Here is a 26,411-nt window from a genome sequence, read left to right as displayed (position 1 = left end):
AAAAATAAATTAATTAAAAAGAAAAACAGTGAAATAATTTGAGACCCCCAAGAAGCTGCAGAAATAGTACTAAGTTCCCGTGTGCTCCTCAACCAGCTTCCCGCAGCGATAACGTCTTACGTAACCGTAGGACATTATCACAGTCAGAAGCCTGACGTGGGTAAAATACTGTTACTAAACTACAGACGCTGTTCTGTTGCCGCTTAATTTTGTTACATGGAGGGATCCACAGCACTTTAGAATTTCATAGACTTCAGTGCTGTCGTTTGTGTTTTAGATTGTCTTTGGATCTCCTCCAATTGGTCATCAATTAAAATTCATTTGCACTCGTCAACCAATCCTGGAAGACCCGCGATATGTGCATTTCACATCCTCCAGGCACCCACGTGGTGCTCGGTGGGCCCGCAGCCTTGGTGCATGAACATGGACAACTTTCTTTCCCAGATCTGAGAGATGCTCAGATCTAAGGAACCGTAAAGAACAGTGCAGTGCATTGGCGCCCAGGACAGGGAATCGGGAAGCTTGGGTTCTGATAACGGTAGCCAACCCTTGGGCGCTCGTGCTAACCTTTATCTGCACTCTGTTTACTCTCAGCAACCTTTGATATAGACACGCTTGACACTCCCACTCAACGGATGTGAAAACTGAGGCCCGAGAGGTTCATCCTGCCCCCGTTCTGGCAGTTGGTGACAGGGTGGGATTTGAACCCAGGCAGTGTTGCTTCAGAGGTTGCGCGCCCTTACCTCGTAGGGCTGCCTTCCTTGGTTCAGGTCTTGACCCTTGTGCTCCCAGCTCTCCCTGACTGCTCTGTGTGTTGGGGCTGCTTCCTTGACCTCTCCGAACCTCTTTCCTCAACTGCAGCGTGAGGCGGTTGGCTGAGAAGATCTGCCGCCATGTCCCTTCCGTTTGTGAGCGCGGTTGGTTTTCCTGGTGAAAGACCAGGAGGTGCTTTGCGGGTCGGGAAGATACCTGCTGCCTGTTTTAGTTTGATGGGAGCCTCAATTCCCACTGAATTATGCTCTGGTGTGTTTTAATTAAGCCATCTACCAACCGATTTCTTAAAAATTCAAAATCCCCACGCAGCAGGCTGTGTCTGAGCCCCCTGCGCTCAGCTGTGGGTCAGAGTGACGCTCGTGATAACCAGAAGGCATGTGTGAGGCTGCTCGGTGCGTCGGCCTCACGGGCAGCATTAATTGTGAGATGCCACCAAAACGAGATACGAGGGCATTATCAGCAGATACTTAATTGATTTTTGCATTCTCCACAAAGGAAGGTTAAAATTAAGCTTGTTTGTAAATGGTGTTTAAGCCTCACGGTCCTGGAGACGGTTGTAAAAACTAACAGAGCAGGGCCCTCGTCCAAGGGCCTCATCTTCTTTGCAGGTTGTGGAAGGAGCCCATCGCTCAACTAAGGGAAAGATTTGCCCACTTAAAGGGGCCAGAAGGGTGTCAGCTTCAGCCGTGAATTTCACAGAAGGGGCCTCCACTTGAGGGCGCGGTGGCTGGACTCTGGGAAGAGTGTGTAATCGCATTCGCGTGATAAGTGAAGGGCCCTTGTTGTTTAAATCGTCAGGCAAAGCTGCATCGGAGGAGATGCTGCTGTAGGTCAGAGTTAGGATCAACGGGCCCACGGAAGCCCACGGGAGCTGCTCGTGGTAACGTCACCGTTGGTACAGAAAGCAACGTTCTGGTTCCGAAACGCTCTCGGAAACGTCCCTGCGCAAGCCCACGATGAGCTCAGACCCGAGGCGTGATGCCATTTCTGGGTATTTGCTCCTTAGCGGCCCCAGATCCCAGGAATAAGAGAAGCGCTTCGGGCGTGATCTCGCTTTCCTTTCAATCCCGATTACGTAACTCGTAAGGTACCTCCACGACCGGCCGTAGGATTTATTTAGAGGGCCCAGCGCAACATGAACAGCGAACCCCTTCCTGAAAGATTACTGAGACTTTCAAGTCGGGGCAGCAAGAGCATTGAACCAAGTGCAGGGCCCTTCCCAGCGGGGGGCCCGGGCGCCCGCCTGGGTCGCAGTCTGTGGAGCCGGCCCTGGGTATCTAACGTGCTGCTCATCCTAGACCGAGTTGACTTAGAGCAACCGGCGTGAGCAGTCGAGTGTAAGTGGCCGGAGGGCAGGGCTGCAGCTGTAACGCCTCGGTGGGTTCTGTGCACGCTCAGGAGAGACTTGCTGAGCTGAGTTGGCTCCCGGAGCGATCGTCCTGGCCTGCTGGTGGCATTTCCTGTGGCTTTCTCGGGTTCCAGGTGTCAGGGATCTGGAAAAACCCACCACCGTGCTCTTCAGAATGGACAGGCACAAGCATCAAAATCCTCTAAGGAAGCTCCCTGTCAGACAGCTCAGCTTAGAGAAGAGAAAACCTGAATGTAAAACCCTTCTAGATTGTGTGTGTGTGTGTGTGTGTGTGTGTGTCTAAAGCTAAAATCCTGGTAATTTTTCACTGCACAATATAAAAGGCTGACAAACGGTGATTATCCGGCGCCCCTTAATGGATAACGTGTATTCGTCTGTGGCCCTGTGTCTCAGTCCCTAGAGGGGCAGCTTTTCATCTCTGGAATCTACTGCTTGGGCTCCCCCCCCCCCCCCCCCCGCTGAGCGGAAGGCCCCTGGAGAGAGTCCAGGATTTCAGGGCCAGTGTGGGTCACTCTGGTCATTTCCCAGTGTGCAGAGGAGGGGGTTTGGCACCGTGCACCTCTCCAGGAGACTCTGGCGCCTGGAGCCGCCCCCCCCCTCCCCCGGAGCGAGTGGCCACAGGGCTTAGAAGCACTAACTCTCTTCTTTGTGCAAAGTCTTTGTTCTCTCCCAGCACAGCGGGCCAGGACTTGCGCGCTCAGTGGGTACCTTTCTCTCTTCGAAGCCAGCCAGAGAAGCGGGGAGTAGCATCCATCGGGGGGCTGGCTGCCAAGGAGCCGGGAGGCTCCAGCAAATGAGAACCTGGCCTTTTCAGGTTTTAAACTGGAACTGCGGCTCTGGGATGGGGATTCAAGTGATTTTCCACTGGGAGGGAGCGCCGGGGTCGGTGCTCGGCTCAGAATAGGGATGGATGGACGGCCGCCCAGGTCAGCTCTTCGGAGCTTCGGCCCCGGGGGAGTTACCGCGTGCTGGGTTTCCCTTCTTTGTCCTCGGTTTTGTACAGAGGTCATTGGAGACATGAGCTCAAAGCAGCCGGGGCTGTGCTGTCCTTCGTTGTTGCAAGGTGACGGGTCTGAACGGGGCTGTGAGCTCCAGGAAAGAGAGACCCGTCCTTTCTGCCTCCCGGCTGGGGAAGAGCTGGCAGGGCAGGAATCCCTTCTGGAAGCCACAGCTGCCCTTGTTGAGCCCGAGACCCCGAGTCGCACCTGGTGGCCTGGAATGAACTCCTCCCTGCCTTCAAGGGAGCGCTCGGCCCCGTGCGTCACTGCTTTAGTAATTAACGAGAATAGCATAGCACCTTCCTGTGCAGAGCAAAAGCTGGTTTTGTTGCTCTCCCCTGTTAAGACCTCCACAGGCATTGTTTTTATTTTGAAAAGAATAGGAGAAAAGCCCACGATATTTTTATTACCTGGTGTGGAAGTCTGAGATGACTTAAATAATACTTCTGCTTTCAAGCTGTTGGGGGAACATCTTGACGCGCGCGCGGAAAGTGAGAGGGAGAGAAGCATGGGAACGTGACTGTGCCAGAGCAGTCCTTCCCCTCTGCAAACCACAGCGCCTCCAAAGGGCCGGGGCCTTGTCCGTCTGGCCCGCCCCCTGCGCCCCACGCCACACTTAGCACAGCCACGCTTAGTGGCATCTTAGTGGCTGAATGCACCAGGCTGCTCTTGGGCCTGTGGGCCAGCGTTCTTGGACGGTGGCCTCGAATGGAAAGAAACTACAAAGCTAGCAGAAAATCCGACTGTCCTGTTGGAGACATTGTGGTCAGTCCTTGACATAACTCACTTCATCTTCTCTTTGGCCCCGAGAGGTAGGTGACGTGACAACTTGTCTCACAGAGGGACAGATCCAGCTCAGAGAGGTTCCTGGGTCACCCCGCTGGCAGTGGCTGGGCTGAGATTTTGGTTCCAGGACTTGCCCCCCCCCCCCCCCCCCCCCGGCTGTGCCACAGGAGATGTCAGGGAGGGAGAGAAAGAACATTCGTGGACAGTCAGCCGTTTGGGGCGCCCCGGTGTTCCCACCGTGCGAGCCCTAGCTCACAGAAGGACACAGATGACGAAGTAAACGCTGGCTGCTGGCGAGTGAGTGGTGGCTGAGACGTGTCCGGGCCCTGCAGACTCAGAGCTTAGAGTCTAGTGGGCAGACTAGACATAAACGCTTTGTCACATGGTCACTCAATTTCAGTTGTGATGAGTGTGTCACAGGGGAGTAGTGTGTGAGCACGCTTGGTGCATCCAGCCGTCGGGCCCAGGGTGCGGGGTGGTGTTGGAGACTTCTAGATCATGATGGACGAAGCTGGAGGAGACTGGGCACAAGGCAGCTGTAGGCCCCGAGGGGAGGGAGGGAAGGCCTCCGAGGGGCAGAGTCTGCACCTGTTGAAGCGATAGGGCGCGCCCGGTGAGCATGAGGGCAGGGACACACGCACCCCAGTGAGGTGCTGTGGCCTGTGCTTCTCTCTAAAAGGTTCACAGTGTGCGGAGTCCTTGTTCCTGGAGACTGGGCTCCTGCGACAGCCGCCGTTCGCGCCGCCACCCCTCCCCCCGGCTTGGCACCCCTGTGGCCCCGGTGGGGGGGGGGCACATGCCCCCTAGCACTTCCTGCCTTCCACCTGGAGGGGAGCTGGGCTTCCTCGGAGACAGTGAGGGCTCCCGAGGGCCTATTTGTTTTCTTCCTCCATTGGGAGAGTTGAGAAGGATTGTCTGGAAGTAACTTGCAGAGAGAAAAGTCTCTACGGCCACAGGTGGGGACTCACTGTCTTCCCCCACTTGGGGTACTGGTCCCCTTGGTGGCGCAGTAAGAGATCAGGGACCTAATGATGAGTTCCCTTCCCTGGCGGTGCGGCAGGAAGGCTTGGCCCCGCCGTTGATCGTGCAGCCTCTGCCCCCAGAAACCCTCAATGGAAAGAGGCTGAAAGAATACGCGAGCCAGCCCCTTTAAAGCCCCCACCTCGGACCTCACCCCTGCCCAGGATGCCCGGCCCAGACACCCAGGTGAGCAGGCCCTGAGTGCGGCCGAGGAGGGCCCAGGGCTTGCAGCCTCCTGGCCACGTTCACCCTGGATGAGCCAGTTTAGACCCTGGAAACCCCTCAAGCCTGGCAACTGGGGGTCATTAGCCGTCTGGACTTCGAGCTGGGTCATAAAAATCAGCCTTCGGTGGTTACGAGCTCTGTTAACCATTCTGAAATGCACAAGCAGGGGAGGCTTTAGTTTGGCGCCTCTGAAAGGAAACGGACGCCCATCTGATGGGAGGACATCCACCTTCAAGGCAAGAGGGCTGGACCGCACTGGCGCGTTTGCGCAGTGTCAGAGTGCCCGCGGGCCCTCTGCTCCCCTCTTGATTCCTTACGGGGGCAGAAACTTAGCACCACCCATTCCAAACTTTCTTTTTGTATGAACTTTTTTTTTCTTGGAGTATAACCTTGTGTATAGTATAGCACCTTGTGTATGCATATAGCTGTTGCAGACACAACTCACCTGTGCAACCAGCTTCCACTCTTTTTTTTGTTTTTCTAATTTTTTTTAATGTTTATTTTTGAGAGAGAGAGAGACAGGCGGAGTGCCAGTGGGGGAAGAGCAGAGAGAGAGCGAGACACAGAACCCGAAGCAGGCTCCAGGCCCTGAGCTGTCAGCACAGAGCCCAACGCGGGGCTCCAACCCGTGAGCCCTGAGACCATGACCTGAGCTGAAGGTGGACGCTTAATCAACTGAGCCACCCAGGCACCGCCCCCCCACCCCCCGCCTTGTTTCCATTCTGCTCATTAGTCAACCCCTCCTGACCTCCACAGCCTTGGCTGGTTTCCCCCCTCTGTGTACGTGACATAAACAGAGCCGTGCAGCGTGGTCCCTTTCTTTTTGGTTTCTTGTGTCCAACACTTTGTGAGATTCTTCCCTGGTGTTGCTTAGAGCTGTAGCTGGTTCTCTTTCGCAGCTGAATTATAGTTACCCAGTCGACTGTGGGCAGACACTACAATTTCCGGTTCATGGCTTTCCATCTAGTGCATCTTTGATGAGCCTCTGGACACGGTTCTGTTGGGCACGTACCTGGGAGTCGAGCTGCTGGTCTTTGGAAACGAGTGTGCTTGGCTCCTGTAGATGCTGCCAGTTTCCCAAACAATTGTACCAGATACAGTTCCCACCAGCAGTGGAGGAGTTTCCCGAAGGAAGAGCCTGGACAAACCATACCATGAGACTGACTCCCCCTTTGCCCCCTGCCCCAGATGGAAAAGCCCTGGGGGATAACTTCTGGCCCTTCTGAGGGTTTGTGTTGCATGGATGAACCAGGAACCATTAAAGAGAAGGTCTCTACGATGCCCCGGAAGGACATTCCTGCCCCTACTAGGGTTTTGCATCCCGCAGTCAGGTGTCACTGGAAGACTGTCGTTGTATCTGAACTTGGGGGTGGGGATTTGTGGGTCTCGGGGAAGAGCACAGAATCCAGCATTGTAGTGATCACCCTCTGGGTGGCGGCTTGCATTCAAGTGAAGCCTGGGATTCCTCTCTCCTCCGGGTGCAAGTGGGCGTGGCCACCACTCCGTGGCTTCATCTGGGAAGGGTTTTTTTTTTTTAATTTTTTTTACATTTATTTATTTATTTTTGAGAGACAGAGAGAGACAGAGTGCAAGCGGGGGAGGGGCAGAGAGAGAGAGGGAGACACAGAATCGGAAGCAGGCTCCAGGCTCTGAGCCGTCCGCACAGAGCACAACGCGGGGCTCAAACTCACAGACCGGGGATCGTGACCTGAGCTGAAGTCGGATGCTCAACCGACTGGGCGGCCCAGGTGCCCCAGTCTGGGAAGGTTTTATTTGCAAATCAGTGCAGTCCCAGAACCACCTGGTTCTGTGCAAGCCCTTCTTTTGTGCAGCTTGACCAGCTGAACCTTTCGGCTCCATGTTCAAGGGAAGCAAGGGACTCTTCCTTTCCTCACGGCTGCTGTTCAGTGTGACCAGGGGACCACAGCAGTGAGTGGGAGGAGGCAGCTGGTGTTTCTGGGGTGTCCCTGGGTGGTGATAAGAATGCTGAATGCAGGTGGGCTGGTCTCTTGTTACTGATTGAACACTGAAGGAGAGAGGGGACCCGTCACTCTCCCCCAGCACAGGGGGGAACTCAGCCCCGGCTGAGTTCCAAGGCGATTGCTCCCCCTGGCTCCGTGAATTCCTAACTTACAACAGTGGTGATGGCTGGATGAGGGACACTTGGAAGGAAGGAAACTCTGGCCATTAGGTTGAGGCTTAAAAGTCCCCTGGTGTGATTGCCCACCTGCCTCCCCGTGTCCCCAGTAGATTTAGTAGATCCTGGGCAGGGTCTGGCAGCTGTGTTTTTTATCTGGTGCCCTAGGTGAGTCACTTGTGGGAAACAGTGACTTCTCAGTGCCTTTGCTGGGAAGCTGGGTAAGGAGGGCAATGAAGGAAATAGGAAACAGACCTTGCTGTTAAGGAGCTGAGGATGCTGGGCGGCCCTGGGCAGTAGAACTTTCTGTGACAACAGAGAGGCACTGTATCTGCTCTGCTCATTTGGTTACACCAGTCACATGTAGTCAGTGAGCACGTGAAATGTGACCGGTACCCCCCGGCCCCCTCCCTCCCACCCCCTCCCCCCTCTCCCCTCCCTCCCACCCCTCCCCCCTCTCCCCTCCCCCCCACCCCTCCCCCCTCTCCCCTCCTCCCCCCCCCCCCCCCCCCCCCCCCCCCCCGCCAGGAGCTGAGTTTAATTTTAATTTCAATTTGAAAAGATATTCGGTTCAGCTATTGGAAAACTTTTAAGAGTGTTTGGAGCAACTTGGGCATGTGACTCTCCTTTTTTTTATTTTTTATTTTTATTTATTTTAAAAATTAATTGTATTCATTTATTTTTAAAATTTAAATCCAGATTAGCTATATGTTAGTGTAATAATGATTTCAGGAGTAGACTTAGTGATTCATCACTTACATAGAACACCCAGTGGTCATCCCAACAGGTGTCTTCCTTAATGCCCATCCCCCTTCCCACCACCCCTCTGGCAACCCTGAGTTTGTTCTCTGTATTTAAGAGTCTCTTAGGGACTCCTGAAAACTGAGAACAAACTGAGGGTTTATGGGGGGGTGGGTGATGGGTATTGAGAAGGGCACCTGGGGGCGCCTGGGTGGCGCAGTCGGTTAAGCGTCCGACTTCAGCCAGGTCACGATCTCGCGGTCCGTGAGTTCGAGCCCCGCGTCGGGCTCTGGGCTGATGGCTCGGAGCCTGGAGCCTGTTTCCGATTCTGTGTCTCCCTCTCTCTCTGCCCCTCCCCCGTTCATGCTCTGTCTCTCTCTGTCCCAAAAATAAATAAAAAACGTTGAGAAGAGCACCTGTTGGGATGAGCACTGGGTGTTGCATGGAAACCAATTTGACAATAAATTTCATATTAAATGTAAATAAGAAAAGAAAAAGAGTCTCATATTAAAAAAAGAAAAGAGTCTCTTAGGTTTGTCTCCCTCTCTGTTTTTATCTTATTTTTGCTTTGTTTTCCCCTATGTTCATCTGTTTTGTTTCTTAAATTCCACATATTAGTGAAATCATCTGATACTGTCTAATTGTCTTTCTCTGACTGACTTCATTTAGCATAATACACTCTAGTTCCTTCCACGTTGTTGTAAATGGCAAGATTTCATTTGATGGCTGAGTAGTATTCCAGTGTGTGTGTGTGTGTGTGTGTGTGTGTGTGTGTGTGTATCTCACATCTGTATCCATTTGTCAATTGATGGACATTTGGGCTGTTTTCCATAATTTGACTATTGTCAATAGCACCGCTATAAACGTTGGGGTGCATTTGCCCCCTTCGAGTCAGCATTTTTGTATCCTTTGGATAAATTCCTAGTACTGACTCTGCTTTTTAAACATTTTATGAAATCTAGATATGGATCAGGAACTTCTGATGAAAATTTAGCATCCAGATTGGGAGGGGCTAGAAGTGTAAAATGCACAGTGGATTTGGACGACGCGGTCTGAAAAAAATAATGCGGGCGATTATATTAATTCCTTGGATGCTTGAACGTATGCTGAAATGGTAATATTTCGGAGAAGATCAGGTTGACGGAAATCTGGGAGAATGAACTCAATCTGGGACATTTCCACTCGGGCGCGTGGCTCACTTTCTCTCTCTCTGTGGGACATGCTGTTGGGACGATTCTCCCTTCCCTGCTGGGAGCAGAGCCAGAGGGCCAGGTCGCTGGAGGAAGCGAGAGCTGCCCGCTGTCCCCCCCTTTGTTTTGCTCACCTGGAAGCGGGGTCTGGGGCTGATCACACACCTGGCCCTACATGCGGCCCCAAGGGTACCTCAGTCAAGGAGGGGAAAGCCCTCAGTGAGCTGCCCACTGCCCTGTCCTTCCTGCAGCTTCTCTCCTGGGGCTGCCTTGGAAATGGGCACTGCTCTGATGCGCCCCCCGCCTAGGAAGAAAGTAACCAGCCAGCGCCCTAGGGAGAGAATACTGCAAACACTAAGCTACAGAGACGTGTCCCGGAAAGTGAAACGGGTTTCATTTCTGCCAGGCCTTGGCCCCTCTGTTTCTGGAGTCCCCTGGAGGAGTCCTGGGCAGGTATGGTGGGCTGTGACAGGCGCCAGCTCGTTCTCACCCCCGCACCTAGCCCATCTGACTCATTTTCTCCCTTGTGGGCTTCTGGATGCCTCTCCCAACCGGCCTGCGAGCCCTCTGCACGGGCCTCGTTTTAGCTCATTGCCGTGCCCCTGGCTTGACACACGGGCCCGGCACACGGTAGGGGGTTTCGTGAACTTCGTTGAATGGGTTCATGTGGAGCGTGCGGTCTGAAGATCGAATATGACCCTTGGAGGTGGAGGCTTGGCCTCCCTGCAGTTACGCCCCCAGAGGTGGGCTTGGGGGCCCTGGCCTGGGAGTGGTTGGGAACTCAGACCAACGTTGTGCCTTATTCTGAAACTCGAAGTGTGCGGTTTTGGGTGTTTTTCCTTCTAAAAGCCGTCTCTTGGACAACACTGCCACCAGTACACGTTGACAAGAGAAAACTTCCCGCCTGGGCAGAGTCCTCTTTGTCCACTTGACCTTCCTCTGCCGTTTGCTCCTGGCAGCACCCCGGGCCGCGTCTGCATTCTCTCATCACCCCGGGAAGCAGGTGGGGCCACGCGTCCAAAGTTGGAACAGTCCCGTCTAAGTGGGAACTTAGATTCGGGGGCACTTCCATCTTCGGGTGACTTCTTCACTCTTACTGTGTTTAATGTAACCTAATGCCTCAAGGTCCTGGTTGGTTAGGCCAGGGGAAACCGGAAATGTCAAAGCCGAGGCAGGGAGAGAGAAATCTGTGCCTTTCTGAGGCGAGGCTTGGGGCCTGGTTCAGCGGGGACAAGCTGGCTGGCTGGGGAGGGCCTCAGGTTGGCCTCTGTCTCAGGTGTCCCTCAGTGGGAGCTCGTGGAGGACACGGGTCCTGGTTCATCAGTCTCCTGCTCGGCCGTTTAAAGTCAGTGACTCAGATTTCTACCCCGGAAACCATAAACTGTCTGGTAAATACCCCGCCTTCTTCAGCTGTCACAAGGCCATAGGCCCTGCCCACTGCTTGTCTGAGTTTCTCTTTCTGCACTGGCTGACCTTGATGGTGACATCACAGCATGGGGTTGCCATCCATTCCAGCCAGCAGACGGGGTCCGAAAACAGCAAGGATGAACTTGAACCTCCCTAGACTCTTGTGTCTCCTGGCTGTATTTATGGCCTGTATGGCATTGATTTGTACAAAAGCCAGGCTTGCAGAATTCAGTTGACCCCAATTCTTCCTGCATTTGGGAGTTTTCAGGGAAGTGGGAAATCGGATGGGATGTTGGTTTGTGGGAGTTTGTATCTTTGCCTGGTGAAGCACAGACCTGTGACTCCCAGAGGGAGGGGCCCCCGGGGGTCCCTGCTGAGCAGGATGTCTGTGCAGGGATCTGGAGCCTGGTGCCTCTGAGAGGTGGAGTCCCCTCCCTGCTGGTCATGTCTCACTCTTGTCTGGATGCAGCTTAGCCCAGAGAGGAACCTGCTCATACCTGTTGGGATACTTTCTTCCTAGCTTGGATTGTCTCCTTCCTGTGCTTTGTTTTGTGAGCTGGAGGCCCAAAATCAGACCTAGCATTGTAAGATAAAAATGATCCCGCTTTAATCATTTCAATTTGTGTTGCTCATTAAAATGGAACACTGTGTAGTTATTCACAAGGTCTTTCAAAAAAAATTTTTTTTAATGTTCATGTATTTTTGGGAGAAAGACAGGGAGACAGTGCGTGAGCAGGGGAGGGGCAGAGAGAAAGGGAGACACAGAATGGGAAGCAGGCTTCAGGGTCTGAGCTGTCAGCACAGAAGCCCACGCAGGGCTCGAACTCATGAACCGTGAGATCATGACCTGAGCCGAAGTCAGACACTTAACTGACTGAGCCACCCAGGTGCCCCCACAATGTCTTTATTTTTAAAAGAACTGTTTCCTCTTTGTTTCCCCCCCCCCCCCCCCCCGCTTTGTATGTAAGAGTATGGATATCAAGGCATTGATACGAAAGCAGATTTTTTTTTTTTTTTTATAAGAGCATAGCAATTCTTTTTAAACTGATTCGGGAGACATTAAAATGCATGTGTTTTGATCTTCTTTTTCTGGATTAGAATATGAAGGATCAGTTGTGGCAACAGGCAGCAAAGCGACGTTAATTCATTTCTGACGCGTTTCGGCGAGCCAGCCTTCTAGAAGAGGCCAGAATGACACGCGGAGCTGAGTGAGACAGACCGAACCTGAAACACACCCGACGTGTTAGCGAAACACAGACCCGAAGAGCAGGAGTAATACTGGGAAGAGGAATTCTAGTAATGATGAGGAAAAGCATAATCAGGAGAGGTGCCAACTATTCAAGCACTTAGGGGGCGCCGGGCTCCCTGCTCAGCGCTGCCCGTGGATTATCTCAGTGCTCTGTGCAGTTTGCTTAGACTAGACATTAGCATCATCATCCCCAGTTTTCAGATGGGGAACGGAGGCGGGCTTGGGGGTCAGGCTTTGCAGCCAGAACGGGAACCCCAGCCGACTGGGTGACCCACGTGCTCGTAGCCACCACCCTGCTCCTGAGTGATTGGCACGGGGAACACAAGTGCGGACTCGTCTTCGCCACTCCCTTGGCTCTGCCTGTGACCCCCCGAGAAGGGGAGGACTGGAGGCAGCTGGTCCTGGAATGAGCCATCTGCTCGTGTGTGTGCGTGTGTGTGTATGTGTGTGTGTGTGTGTATGTGTGTGTATGTATATATATATTTGCTTCTATTATTTCACTCATTGAGGCAAAGGTTCTGGGAATTTGGACTTTAAGTATCTGGATAATTGCCTCGGTACACCGTTTGCACGTTGTGTGTTAGACCCAGCTTTTAATGAAATTTGAAGACCCAATTGTACTTGGGGAAATGATGTTCACACGCTTCCAACTTTGCTCCCCCGAAGTCCTTGACGGCCTCGGCGTCCAGTTATGAGCATAATTGCCCAACACCTAACATCCTCCAAGGGCCCCGTTGGTCAGACTTGAAAGTCAGCTTAGGTTTTAGGCAGATTGACTGACCTTTCGCTCTCAGACGTTGGGTTCTGTTCTGGTGGCTGCCATGCCCGACCGGACGGGCGGGCAGGTCTTAGGAGGGCAGGACGGATGTTTGCTCTCATCTGCCTCCCTCCTCAAGGCCTGGCCCTGGTGACTGAGCAGTTCGGTCTGAACAAGTGCGGGAGTTGCTGTGGTTTCGTTGATGTGCATGGAAATCACCGGCCAGAAAATATCCATAGGCGATAAGAATCTCAGCGCTTCGTGCTACCTTTGAACAACGTTCCTAATTTCTTCTTTGAAATCCCCAAAGAGAATTTTAAAGAGGCTTGGAGAATACTGCTTGCAGGATTCTGCAGTGTGAGTGCAGAGTGTGGTATCTGGGGTGCTGTTGTCACGTCGCCCAGGCTTGGGGCCCGCGTGCCCAGCGATGCTCCTGGAAGGGCAGCCGGTTACTCTGGGACATGCACACGGCTCCTGTGTTGCAGCTGCAACGCCCCTTTTGGTGGGGTCGGCGGGGAGGATCAGACCCAAGCAGGGGTGGGGGTGAACAGGGCAAAAGCAGGAAGCCGAAGCCAAGGTATGTGCTAACGCAGGTCCTGTGGCCAAAAGGCCCTGCGGGGTCTCGGAAGGCTGTGCAGGGAGCACAAGGCCCCAGAAGGAGCTGACCCACGCTGCTGGGAGGGGGGTGACCAGCGCTAGGTAAGGGTGCCGCCCTGTCCAAGTTGAAATGTCTCCATCTCTTTGCCAGATTGTTAAGTCAGTGCTTTTGGCCATTCCTCGCACCTTGGGGATTTGTTCCTAACCATTCGCTTTCGCTTAAGGTTTTACAACTGCAAAAAGGGTGTGAAAACCTCAGAAAAACTGAGTCAGTCCAAGAGGGTCCAGCCAGGTCGTAACTGTTCGTCATCCGAAGGTGAAAGCCATCCCGGTGTAGGAACATTGAGAAAAAAGATCGGCCCCCATCACTGTGTGAAAGCGTCACCTCATCTCTTCCAGCCTCTGCCAGCCAATGTGGGGACAGGGGACAGCGGGGAAGGCCTGGGAACAGACGCAGAAGCAGGGATGGAACAGGTCCTGGCAGCAGGGGTTCGAGCCCCAGCCTGGCCCATGTGCACTGCAGGGGCCGGGAGGCATCCGTTTCTCCCCACGGCCGCCCCTCTGCGGTCCGCACTCCCATCCCTGCCCGTCCCAGCCCCGCACGATGCCCTGAATAAGTGTTTAACCCGAATCTGTTCCCCCCACCCATAAACCCCAGGAAGTCCCTCAAATTAATTAAATGGAGGAGCGCATTTAATTACAGAGGGAATTGGTATTTTATCTCCTCTGAAGTAGAGAAGGGGGATGGAGCTGCAAGGGCCACAGAAGAAAAAGGGGAAGAAAGAAAGGAGAGTGAAGAAAGGTCATTTGGATTTTTAGTCCGCTCTCCATACTTGTTTTCGAGACATTTCCAAACCCTTTACAGGAAGGGAATGAAAATGATCCGAAGGGCGGAGGGTTTTTTTTTGTTTTGTTTTGTTTTTTTCCCCTTCCTTTCTTTTGTTCCGAACTCAGCCCTGGGATGTGTGGCCTGTGCTGAGTAACGGTGCCGTCTGAGTGCATTCAGAAATTTGTGCGAAAGGGTTATGAGAACTGAAGACGGGTAAAAACAGAACGGAAAAAACAAACTTTCTGGCCACAGATAAGAATCATATAATTTGCTAAGACGTATCATTTTGTGTTTTCTTAAGTATGAAGGCTCATTTAGAAAGGGAAGGGGCGTGCTTGACATTGGCCGGAGTGAGGTGCAGTCACGGGCCCCAGCGGCCCTGGCTTCTGCTCCTGCGGAACTGGGGCGGTGGGGGCGGCTCGTGGAGGCGTCGGGGACCTAAGGCCGATGAGGCCCCGGGCCAGCCCACCGTCCTATGGTGGAAGCCAGTGATGGCTGCGGGCCCAAGAGACACCAGGAAGTGGGTTTTCAGTGACATAAGGACTGATCCTAGAGAGGCAGAGTTGCACAATGGCAGACTTTTCTATTTTAAATACCACCCCCCCCCCCCCCGCATTTATTTGGACTTCTCTGTATGCGATGTAGTATATTTTTACATATGTTGCCTGCTCCCCCACCCCCTGCCTTCCTCCCTAATTTTCTTCCTTTAGGAAATAGTTGTAAAAGTGAACAGAATAGACACTCTTGCTGCTGTGGAGCTCACAGTACAGGGGTCAAGTCAGGTGCTACTCCAAAAAGTGCACAGAGATGAGAAATGGAAGGGGTTGGGCAAATGAGGTGCGGGGAGCGGGGTGGGGGGGGGCCCTGGCTGACATCTGAAGGGTGACAGGTCAATTTGACATGGGTCAAGTTCATGGGTCAGTGGTGTGGGAGGAGATGGTTGTGATAACAGTGGGAATAGACGGGAGAAGGGGCACCCAGGGCCTCTGTTTCTCCCTTAATCTTCCTGTAGTTCTGGGGGGAGTGGATGATGTCCCCATTCACAGCCCAGCGGCTCAGGGCTCAGAGGTTAGGTGGCCTGCCCGAAGTCAGAGCTGATGCGGTTGCTTCAGGATCTGGGGGCGTCCCCCGGGCAGTGGGTGCATGTTCCTGCTCGGCTCACCATGCCTTCCCGTGGATTCTAAGTCCTGTGCTCGTTTTTTGGTTCCACAGCCTCTGCTGGGCCTTTGGAGGGATGGGGAAGGCAGCACGTAGGCGCTCGGGTTGTGCCGAGAGAGATCTTACCGACGGCGAGCCGGCTTTGTCGCGTCCGAACAACTGTGCGCTTTAGGCAAATATTTATTTTGCTGAAACAGAGACCAGAGAAGTTCTTGATAGGAAGTCAGCTACAAGGACTTTTCTAAAGTCCTTTTTTTTTCTTTTCTTCAAGTTGAGAGGTTTTTTTTTTTCTTTTTTTTTTTTTTTTAGCTCAGGAGAAGGTCTGCTCTCTGCAAACAAGTCCTGACCTTCATAATGAGGCCTGAATGCTATCCAGATCTTTTATGAAAAAGATTCCACTCTTCTGTGGTTAATATGAAGAGGTTGCTTTGTTAACTTGTTTATAGAGCCCTGAGGATCCAGAACAGCTCTTGTAGCTCAGCTGTCTGATGGCATCCACTGTATAGCTTCCTCCCACCCCCCTCCCCCCCACCCTCTCTCCCCCCTCCCCCCTCCTTATTTGTGAAAAGGAGGCTTTCTCTCCTGGGTTCGCAGCAGCCCCGTTCATTGGCAAGATGGGCATGGATGTGTCAGCTTGAGAGACACAGAGGTATTCTTGGAGACCATAACCTTTGTTCTAATACTTTCCCGAACGTTCACCTCTCCCGCTTCGAGTATTGAAAACCGGCGAGCTTTTTTTGTTTGTTTTGTTTTGCTTTTGGAACATATGTGCCACCAAACACTTTGAGGACGTCTCCACTTCGTGGAGAAAAGAATTTCTTTTCCGTAGCCTGGGCATATCCACGTTCGGCGTCCGGCCTAATACTCGTCTATAAATAATACCTGCTTGACCTATTTATTTTACAGAGTTGTGACTACGGATAAGTGAGGTTATCGGACACTGGGTCTGTCTTCGAAGGTCTGAAGGAGGGTGTGAAAGCACCATTTGGCAGCTCGGTTTCTTCTGTGGGCCTCTCCTTCCATCCAAGAGGCGGCGCTTGGCTCGGGGGGGGGGGGGGGCGTTCTGGTGGCACTGGTGTCCTCATCGCCATGTCACTGCGGGGAAGGGGAGGGGGGGGCTCCTCCACAGGCCTATTTTGGTCCTTCCAGACATTGCCCATATGAAGCCTTTGCAGCTTCTCTCCTTCCCGCCTCGCAGCCAGACTTGGCTGGGTCTCCACGCGCCAGGCCAGCATCCTCCCGCTGAGCTGAGCTCCTTTCGGCAGAGACAGGAGGGAGAGAAGGAAGAGAAAGGAGGATGGTGGTCCAGCTGCTGCTTATTGAGCCCTCCCCCCCGCCCCACCCCGGTGTCAGCAGCCACCACCCGAGTGTCTCGCAGGGATTATCCCCATTCGATACCTACAGCCGTGACATATTGTCACTGTCTCCATTCTATAGATGAGCAGACCGAGGCACAGAAGGGGGAAGCAGTTTGTTGCCCAAGGGCACACAGCGACCAGATGGGCCTGTGTGTACGTCTGCGTCCTTCTCGGTTTGGGTTTTCGTCTTTTCTCTCTGCCACCACGTTTCCCTTTCCACGCGGGCACACGCGCACGTGTGCCCAGATGACGCTCGATCCTGGGTCGTCACCGTCAAGGCCTCGTTTGGCATCAGTAAATAGCACGAGACATTGTCCTGTGGGGTCCTTCTGTCCCTCGTGCTCAGGGTCCCTCAGTGCTTTTTGGACAGTGCAGGTTTAGAAGCGAGCACCCCCACTCCGGGGTTTCCATGGCAGCGGCGGAGCGGGCAGGGCTCACTCCCAGGCACGGCATTCTTGGTGAAATGGGAATTGGATTTTTTTTTTTTTTTAATGGTAATTGAGCATTCCGGTGTGTGCTGTGGGAAGATGCCATTAATGCAAAGATAATTCGAGAAATAAGGAGACGAAGCGAGGCTTCCAGGTAACTTCCAGTTTGCACCTTGCACAAAGCCCGTGAGTGCCACCAGACCCCGCCTCGAGGGGTCCCGGGGCCTCGTTGCCATCACCCCATGCCACCTGAGTTGGGGAGCGGGACAAGAGTGCACTCGTTTCCGGCAGAAGGGGAAACCGGGGCTCAGAGATGGCAACTCCTGTCCTGGGGGCCGTGGCCCCGGTCCGTTTTCCATTTGCGGCCCTGTTTGACTCCGCGTTTATTATCATTACTTCGTCTTTATTGTCTTTGTGGTTGCAGAAGGAATGCTTGCTTGATGTAAGTAAAACCAAGTAAAACCGGAAGTCAGATGGAGATGTGTAAGTGGAGAGCAAATCCCTCCCCTTCCCACCCCCCACAGCTGGAGGGTTCCAATGTGTGTGTTCGGGTCTCTGTCTTCCCTGCACTGATGGGGGAGCGTGGCGGGGGGTGGGGGGCGGTGTGGGCTTCAGCTTGGGTTTAAATCCAGCTCTGCGCCTTACTTGCTGTGTGATTTGGGACGAGAGACTTCACTGCCCAGAGCCTCTGTTTGTTTTACCTGCAAAATGGAGCAGAATGTACCTTTCGCTTCGCTCGATCCTCGAGGTAGAGGGGAGGCAGTCCAGCGCCAGCCACAAGAGCAGGTGCTCGGTTCCTGGTGCTTCCCCACCCCCCCTGCCCTATATCACTGCTTCTCAAACCCCCCTCCAGGGCACCCTGCAGGTAGAAGACACTTCCCCTTGGGGTGCCCCCCACTGGCCCCCCGCCGTGTGCAGACTGCAAGGCAGGCTCCAGCTCTGCGCAGATTTTGTATCACTTAGTGATATATCCCAACTTAACTTTACTTAAAAATAATGCTTTTCGTGTTTGATGGGTTTAAATATTTTGAACCTGGAAGCCTCACATTGTCTGGTAGCTTCCCCGCAGCCCCCGGCACACCTCCCCCACACCCTTGGGGGGCTGGGGCACCTGCCCAAACACCTGGGGTCTAAGCCCCCAAGCCGGGGTTGGTGCTGGAGTTGTCTTCCCTCCACAGCTATTAAGGGCCAGGCCTGGAGGCAGGCAGTGAATGTTTACTGACCGCAGACAACGCCCTGGAGAAATCCGGGTTCACCTTGTTCTAAACTCCCCCCTCCCCGCTGCCCCAGGACATTGTTATTCCTCCCCGATTGTTCATGCTTTCCATCAAAATGAAATAAATTCCAGAGAAGTGTTTTCCGGAGGTTCTTCTTATTCAAGGGTTAACCAGATTCTTATTTTGCTTATCTTTGGAAATAAAACAATGTTTAAAACTATTCAGATCAGCAAAGCCATCTGGTGGGGAGTACCAGCTGCTCCCCATTCAATTGTGCTGCCTTTAATTTATTCATTGAAGGGTGCCGTGGTACATCTGCAAAATCATTATTCGCAGTCGGTTTTGAACATGTGAGCCGTGTGTCTATGCAAGACCTCTCTTCTTCGCCCCAACTGAAGGACATCTGGGTTGGGCTTCCTCTGTCCTTCGGCGGCCCTCCGCTCTTCCCGAATTCCTGTCCAAGCAGGCGGGAGGGTTCTGGGGACTCGACAGGGGGCAGAGCCACCCTGTGCCTCTTGGCCCTGAGATGTCGTCTCTGTGCATCATGCTCGGACCTGCTGCTGCTTTGTATTCATTTTCTTATTTGTGTTAAGGGAATGTTGTTGAAAGGCAACTAGGATGTGCCTGTCATCTTTGTGGTCCCGCTGCACGAGAACCACAGTGACCCTCGTCCGACAACGTGTCCCTTCTTCCTGGTAGTGAGGGTTTGTTGTTGCAGGTGCGCGAACCCTTGAAAGCGTGCAGAAAGAGTAATAACGGAATATATCACATAGATGGGTTCCTGAGATCACCGGGGCATGTGATGTGTCCGCTTAGGGAGGGAGAGGGTGAGAGGCATGGCAGGTGCTTCACCCAGGTTTGCTGATCCCCGGTCTGATCTCCCTCTACTCTAAGTCATATGGAAGAGGAGGGGTATAGCATCCAAGTCTCGGGGCCATGACGTCCCCCTCTGCAAAGTGGAAATGCTAATTGCGCTTTTCTCGTAGACTAGCATGATGCATGAACAGGATCCTCCATAGAAGACCCAGCCCGGTGTCTGCGCACAAGGAAACCCTTAATACATTTTAGCTCGTGTCACTTGTGGCCAAAGCCCCCGTTCTGGATCTCAGCTGGGAGTTTGCTCCTTCACTCGTTAATTTAAAAACAAAACTATTTAGTGGGTACCCAGCCAGTGCTGGGGGCAGTAGATGCTGCAGCTTCGGTGGGAAATCTTGTGCCTGCATTGATTTGAATTCGGGGCTGAGCAGCACTGACTCCACCCTCTTAGAGCTTCCAGGGAGAATCGGCCGACTCGAGCCGCCCCTCCTTGTCTGGGAGACAGGGTGGCCAGTGCGCTGAGCGATGGCTGTCCTTGCTGCCCCTGGATCCTCGATTTTTCTGTGCAGGTTTCTCCCAGAGCTGCTGTCTTGCGTGATGGTGCAGTGCGGGACAGAGGTCACGGGCTCTGCAGCCCAACGGGCCTACGGTTGCATTTTGGTCCTGCCGCCCGCTAGCCATGGCGGTGGTGGCGGGGCTATATTTTCACCAGCTGGGCCTCGGTCTCCCACACGTAACGTGGGAGTCGCCGTGCTGACCTCGGAAGGTTGCCATCAAGAAGCGACCTCACATGGCGCTCTCGTCCTCCGGGGTCCCCGGACACCGGCTTTAGGGTATATATCCCAGGCTGCACCAAGGGTGATATTTAATTTTTAATTTTTAAGATCTTAAAACAGACCGAACATCGCTCCCTTGAAATGCTGTATCTTACATGGCCATCATTGTTTTCCTGCCGAGAGCCGTTAGGTGGGCAGGTTTCACAGCAAATCGTGAAAGCTTGCGTCCGGTACGTTTTACCTTAACAGAAAGCCACCGTCAGTAGATCGGTAAGCTGGAGTGGAAAATCTGGTACCTGAATCTTGTATGCATTTGCAGTACCCCTGGCAATAATAAAATGAGCAATCAGAGGTAGCTTTTCTTCCCCCCCATTGGTTTCAGAAAAAGAAAATTGTCGGCCTTGTCACAAAGCGTCTTGTGCACATTGAATCATTGTGTGACAGCTGCAGCATGAACATGTTGAAGCCTCTCGTCCACCCTTCCCGTCTGCTGAGAGAATCTGGTCATTTTGACAGAGAGACGGGGGGGTCTGTGTTCCGTGCAAGTGTCAGGTAGTTGCATGAGGGTGGCTGGGACACGTTACCCTGTTGGGGGAGCCACCGTCTCAGAGAGCATGACAGAGACCCCTTTTGATCCCCCACCTTCAACCCGCAGAGATCCTGTGGGTCAGTGACTCTGTTGTGAGGTTGCCCCTCAGCTCCGTGAACCAGTCAGTGCTGCTTCCCGAGGTCTGCAGATTCCTGGGGCCCGTGGGCTTCGGGGCTGTCCTTGAAATGGGATATGTAATTCTGAGTGTCGGCACTTTCCTGGACCCTCTGGAGGCTTTGTTCTGGAGTTAGATGGAATGTTCCAGAAGGCCTGGGCTGTGCGTTTTTCATATCACTAGCTTTAGCGAATGCCGTGGGTGCTTGATAAACATGTACTTATGGGTGTGGGCTAAGGAGGGGTGCCTGGGTGGCTCAGTTAAGCGTCCAACTTCAGCTCCGGTCACCATCTCGTGGTTTGTGAGTTCGAGTCCCGCGTCGGGCTCTGGGCTGACAGCTCAAAGCCCGGACCCTGCTTCAGATTCTGTGCCTCCCTCTCTCTCTGCCTCTCTCTCCCCTGCTCATACTCTCTCTGTCTGTCTCTCTCAAAAATAAGTAAACATTAATTTTTTTTTTTTAAATGGGGTGTGGGCTAAGGAAAAAGATGCTTTTGTATCTTTTGGGTTAATTGTCCAGCTTTTGTGCCCAGTGTAAAAACACACATGCACCAGCTTTTCAGGCTGAAAGAGGTAGGGCCCAGAGCTGCAGTGACCTGCCCAGGGTTACCAGCCAGGAGTGTTAGTGATCAGGTCTGGATTGAGAACACGCTGCAGGTGCCAGCGCAGAGTGGCCCCCGCCCCCCTCAACCCGTGCAGTAGCCTCCTGCCTTGTCTGGAAGGTGCTACCTTTGTGGCTATAGCGTTCCAGAGCACAGCTGGTCGAGGTCAGCCACCCCGAGTCATACTCGGTCCAGGCTTTTCCCTTTGACGTGCCAGAACAAACGAGGGGCACGGGGCTGGGGCCTCCTCTGCCTCCCCCACAGGGCGGCCCTTTCCATTTCTCTCTGCTGTCCTGGCTTCAGCATTTTGTTAGCAGACCGGCCCCCACCTCTGTCCCCTGCCCCACACTTGGTGCCAGGCCAGCCTCTGCACACCTTGTCCCTATCCTGGTGCTGTCCCTGTCGCCCGTCATACTCTGCAGCTGGAGGAGACACTCTTGCATGATGAATAGAGTCTGAATGGACCCTTTAAGACTTGGTGCCCCAGGCGCCTGCCTCGGGGACCCGCCTTACCACCCTCCCACATGCTTCTCAGGGCCCCCTGTCCTGCCTGTATCTCTGCGCACATCTGTTCTTTCCGTAGGGGGGGAGGGTGGGGATGGATTCATGAAGGATGGGAAGGGGCAGGACTGTCCCCGGCCGGGCCGGGGTGAAGGGCTGGAGGTTAGGGTGGGCTCCCCGCTGATAAGGTGTGCGTGCGGGAAGACTGGGATCAGGACACTGGATCTCTGTTACGAGCTGCGCATCCTGGGGGAAGTACAAAAGCACATTGGGCCTCGGTTTCCTTATCTGTGACCTGTGGGCCTGGATGAGTGGGCACCTTGCAGGTTTGATTCACCAGAGCCTACCCAGGTATTGGCCTGGGCCCTGACTGCCCACCGTCATTTGCAGATTGGTCATAGCATGAAGGACTTTAGAGCCGAAGTCCCCAGGAATCCCCCACGAGTTCCTTTCTGCTGTCTCTTACCTCCCTCTGTAAAGAAGTGGTCTGCTTAGCTCAGACGTCTAGAACTTTGGGACCAGGCACATTTTGGGAAAATTGACCCTCTCTGTTCAGCACTGAAGCAAGTTGTGGACGGATAATCGTTCTGAAGGGGCTAAGCTTTTCCCAAGGTGCACCCGCAGGGTTTCAGACTCTGCAGGGCTCCCCACCCTGGTTCCTGGGGCACCTGGATGATCCCAGTTGGCTTTGCTCTTTAACGTGTCATTTCTGCTAAAAACCTGGCTGACTGCTCTGTGCCTGCCTCTCGCTGTCACCTGCCTCTTCTGATTCATTTCTTCAGAGTAGTTGCAGACGGGAAAATCGTATACCTGCGCCTAGAATTCTGTATACAAGTGGGCCTGGAGTGAGGGCCAGAGGGCTTCCCCAATAAGGAAAGGACACCTGCCGTGTATTGAAGTTTGCCAGATGCTGGAGTGAGCATTTTATAGACATGATCTCATTTCCTCTTCACATCCACGCTAGGCAGCACTGATGGTTTCACTCCCATTGTACAGATGAGGAAATAAAGTCCCAGAATGGTTAAGTCAGTTGCCTGCGATCACAAAGCTGGCAAGGAATTGAGTGGGAATGAAAGGCAGGTCTGCCTGACTCCAAGGCCTGAAACCCTTTGTTTGCACTGCTCAGAGAACATGTTTTGCGACATCCAAACTTTCTAGCAAGTTGCAAATCACCCGGCCTCTAGGCCAGATGCAGGGGCGGAGTTGGCTGCCTCCTGTGGAGATCTGATCACAGCAGAAATGCCAGTTTCTTACGAATGTATTTTATGGAATGAAAGAATAGTCTGGAATATATTTTTATACTGTAAGGCATGGGAAGTAGTCATTATTAACACATACAGTGTTGATGATGAACTTAATATGCAGTCAGGTATGCTTTAACTTTTTTTTTTTTTTTCAACGTTTATTTATTTTTGGGACAGAGAGAGACAGAGCATGAATGGGGGAGGGGCAGAGAGAGAGGGAGACACAGAATCGGAAACAGGCTCCAGGCTCTGAGCCATCAGCCCAGAGCCTGACGCGGGGCTCGAACTCACGGACCGCGAGATCGTGACCTGAAGTCAGACGCCTAACCGACTGCTCCACCCAGGCGCCCCATGGTATGCTTTAACTTTTTAACAATGTTTCTTTTGAGAGAGAGAGTGTGAGCGAGTGCATGAATGGGGAAGGGGCAGAGAGAGAGGGAGAGAGGGAGAGCGAGAATCCCAAGCAGGCTTCCCACTGTCTGCACAGAGCCAGATGGGGGCTCGATCCCACGAGCTCTGAGAACATGATCTGAGCCTAAATCAAGAGTTGATGCTTAACTGACTGAGCCACCCAGGCTCTACGGCCACTCAGCCCCTACAGTCAAGTATACTTTAAAAATAACTTTTAGGGGCGCCTGGGTGGCTCAGTTGGTTAAATGTCTGACTTCGGCTCGGGTCATAATCTCACGGTTCGCAAATTCCAGCCCCACGTTGGGCTCTGTGCTGACAGCTCACAGCCTGAAGCCTGCCTCAGATTCTCTGAACCTCCCCTGCTTGTGCTCTGTTTCTCTCTCTCTCAAAACTAAATAAACATCAACAACAAAAAAATTTTTTTAATAACTTTTAAAAACGACCTGTGTTGTGTACGATAGGACACACATTTTGGGCCCTCCAGGAAGACACTGCAGGTCATATCACACAGTTTGAAAACCTCTTTTTTTTTTTTTTTGTAATTTTTTTTTCAACGTTTTTTATTTATTTTTGGGACAGAGGGAGACAGAGCACGAACGGGGGAGGGGCAGAGAGAGAGGGAGACACAGAATCGGAAACAGGCTCCAGGCTCTGAGCCATCAGCCCAGAGCCTGACGCGGGGCTCAAACTCACGGACCGCAAGATCGTGACCTGGCTGAAGTCGGACGCTTAACCGACTGCGCCACCCAGGCGCCCCGAAAACCTCTTTTTTAGACAAAGCACAGAGGAGGTGTTTCAGTCATCAGGAAAGGTGAAATCTGGCAAGGACATCATAAGGATTAGGCTGTAGGAAAGGTTTGCTCAAGGAGGCACCGAAGAAATTATAGTGGTCCCGGAGAGAGGCGGGAGGAAGGCGTCGTTCTCAAAAAGTGGGGAGAATGGGGTCAGCTGCCCAAATAACAAAACGTAACAGCTGTGGTTGTCACAAACGCGCATTTTGCCAGAAAGTAACCTGGTGCGTGACATTGGGGCAGTTTTGTCTTGTTTGAGAACGGCTGCCATCTGGGTTGCCGGCACTGTTTTGCCATATCTGCTTCTGGTGTTAGCCAAGGGGTTCCATTAGGCAAACGCACGGATTCAGTGGATTCACTGGGTCTCTGGATGAGTTCCTTTGGCCTGAACCGCTCGTGAGTCACTTTACTCCTATAAACGCACTTTTGGGGAACTTATAAATGTAGTTATACTGGTCTAACTTAGGAACACCTCGTGTTCATAACCTGTGGAAGAGCGGATCAGTTAGCGGATCAGCCACTGCCCGCCGCACTCTTCCCATGGCGACGGCAGAGGTGTAGAGGGCAAGGCGGGTACGCGTGACGTGTCTTAAGGCCTGGGCTTGGGACTGGCCCGTTGCCATCTCTGCTCGTTGTGTGGGCCAGAGCAAGTCTCAACCTGAAGCCAAAGGGTGGAGAAACATATTCCACTTTGCTCGTTGAAGGGGCTGCAAAGTCACTCATGCGACGGAGAGTAGAATGCGAGGCAGGGTAATAAACTGGAACCAACAGTGTAATCTACAGTAAAGAATAATCCACTGCTACTTATCAAATACTTCTCGTGGGCCGGGACCGTGTCTGTATAAAAATAGCTAATAGTTATGTAACACTTATTATGGGCCACTCTCCTAAACGCTTCATATGAATTGATCACTCGAGGCTCACGGCAATGCTGTGGTATAGGTCCAGTGAGTATTTCCAGTTTACATCCAGGCACACAGGAAGAGACGTGTATCATGACTTGCTCAATGTCAAAGCCACAGGCATCCAGGCTCCAGGGCTGTGCATGGGATCTGTGACCGTCAAGGATTTCTTTTGAGAATACAGAGGCCCGCATCACTTAAGTGACTTGCCTAAAGTCACCAGGTCGACACAGCGTTGGCATCCTGGCCCGCAGGACTGCTGACTGTCTTCCTTCCGCTATGCTGTGTAGACGGTGAGTGTGATAAGTGAGGGTTGTAGCTTTATTCTGTTGATTTGACCGCATTGTGATCAAAAGCGTAAAGCTCCGGGCGTAAGGTCGGAACTGGTAACCTGTTGTTTGTACAGGACTCTCCAGGCTTGCTGCTTCTCAGTCTCAGAGACAATCTGATGTCTTCGAGCTAAATACGAAAAAATGTTCCTTCTTGCACTTGTTGATGAATATTCCTTGAAGGAATATATTTCCACACACATAGCCCAAAGGAAATGTCAGCAGTTAGACATGCTAATCAGAAGAAAGCCTTGTGTTTTTAGTAAAGGTTACTTAAGACCCATCAAATCTTCTTCCTTAAAACAGTCAAGGAAAATAACGTAATCAGCTATTTTTTTTTTCTCTCTTCTCCCAGAGGGCAGATGTAAATGTTCTACCTAAATGAAGCTATTTATTTAACTCCATCCAGATTTCTTTTGAAGTTTTGTACATCTTTCTTCTGCTCTACCAGCTCCTGGCCACCATAATTTAATAAGTTTTTCCTTGGGTGAAATTGGATGCCCTTTATCGATCTTACACTGAGGGGGCATTCAATTACTTACTCTAAAGTGGTATTTCTGGGTCTCTCAATTACAATTTTGTTATAAATGGCTTGCTAATGATGCTTGGGGTACATAGGTTAATAGGGGGCATCCTAGCCAGGGCTGGGTAATTGAATGCTTTCTATTTTGGGACCAGTTATCTGATCTCTCACGGTGGTACCAGTTCCCACAGTTACAGTCTGCATCCATAGGGCACAGCATTGAGCCCAGGCTGGGAGGCAATCTCACTGAAATATATAGCAGAGTGCTTTGGTTTAGCACCTGCATGGAGTGCCAAGGGTCCTGACTAATCTGAGTCGACTGGCACCAAAATGTGGACATTCCAGACAGGTCAAGTGCAAGGGAAAGGCGTTGCTGATTTTTTAAGGAAGAACAACCTGAGTATTAGGTTTCTCTGCGCGACTGTTCTCAGGATAATTTGTGGCATATGGAAAAGGCCAATTCGGGAGCACCAACGGCAATCCATTTTCCTTTCAACACAGCGACATTGATTCGATTTTTCTTCACCGAGTTATGTTAGTTAATAGTTACACATATTGTAAAGATCCTTTTGAGA

At 52.5% G+C, this 26,411-nt stretch overlaps 1 protein-coding gene across 9 annotated transcripts in view; it reads left to right on the top strand.

Moving 5' to 3' along the window:
• The window catches only part of CHST15 (carbohydrate sulfotransferase 15), an 82,278-nt gene that overhangs the window by 15,547 nt on the left and 40,320 nt on the right, over positions 1-26,411 (top strand). The window lies entirely within an intron of this gene.

This window comes from Felis catus, chromosome D2, assembly GCF_018350175.1.
Source record: "Felis catus isolate Fca126 chromosome D2, F.catus_Fca126_mat1.0, whole genome shotgun sequence".
Lineage (NCBI taxonomy): Eukaryota > Metazoa > Chordata > Mammalia > Carnivora > Felidae > Felis > Felis catus.
This window is presented reverse-complemented; position numbering and strand designations above follow the sequence as displayed.